This window comes from Chiloscyllium punctatum, chromosome 12 (assembly GCF_047496795.1).
Source record: "Chiloscyllium punctatum isolate Juve2018m chromosome 12, sChiPun1.3, whole genome shotgun sequence".
NCBI lineage: Eukaryota > Metazoa > Chordata > Chondrichthyes > Orectolobiformes > Hemiscylliidae > Chiloscyllium > Chiloscyllium punctatum.
The window spans coordinates 110,645,580-110,646,355 of NC_092750.1; the positions used below are offsets into that span (position 1 = coordinate 110,645,580).

A 776-nucleotide genomic window follows, 5' to 3' on the forward strand; every position below is an offset into this window, starting at 1 on the left:
ACTTCAAATCTTCACAGAATTCAACAGACCTTGTTATATATTCATTTCCACATATTTGTTCAGATCACTGTGTGCATAGCGTGACAGTGGGAGTGCACTTGCCCCACAACCCAGGGGCCAGACCATCGTCTTTGAACCGTACTGTGTTATTTATCATTTCACCAACACCAGCGAGAAATATCTGCTGCTCTGCCTAATTTACGCAATTCAATTGTTCATAAGGTCATAGCTTTCGTCACTGCAATGACGAGGTGTCTGAGAGGTTAAGGCGATGGACTGCTAATCCATTGTGCTCTGCACACGTGGGTTCGAATCCCACTCTCGTCGCTGCCATCAACGGCTGTCAGTTGTGTTGCTTTCAGTTGATCGCAGCTGTCCAACTGAAACTCCGATGTCCAGTTTGTATGCATTGACGCTATGACAACATCTCAAAGAATAGTTTGAGCCTGTTGAATAAAAACTCGATTTACTTTTTCAAGTCAAGTTGCTGTGAACGTTTTTTTCGGATGAAAGACATCCAGGAAAATCAAATACCGCGAGCTGCGAAGTGCATGTTTATGCAAAGGAATTCTTAATGAACGTTTTGTCAGATGAAATCTGGAGGAGGTTGAGAAGAAGTAATTCATCCTGGTGAGAAGAGCACAGTGAGACAGCACAAAATAATGGAGATATTTCAAAGGGGCAGGGCGTGGGTGTAGGGGCACTGAGAACTGGCTGTAAATGCGCAGTGGAGAATTGCCGATGTGGTTCCGTGCATGGGCACAGAGAGACTTGCA

At 44.7% G+C, this 776-nt stretch overlaps 1 non-coding gene across 1 annotated transcript; it reads left to right on the forward strand.

Annotated features, from left to right (window-relative positions):
* Positions 1 to 245: 245 nt before the first annotated feature.
* Positions 246 to 327, forward strand: trnas-gcu (transfer RNA serine (anticodon GCU)). Its single transcript has one exon. It is a non-coding gene; the product is annotated as a tRNA-Ser (tRNA).
* Positions 328 to 776: the final 449 nt, after the last annotated feature.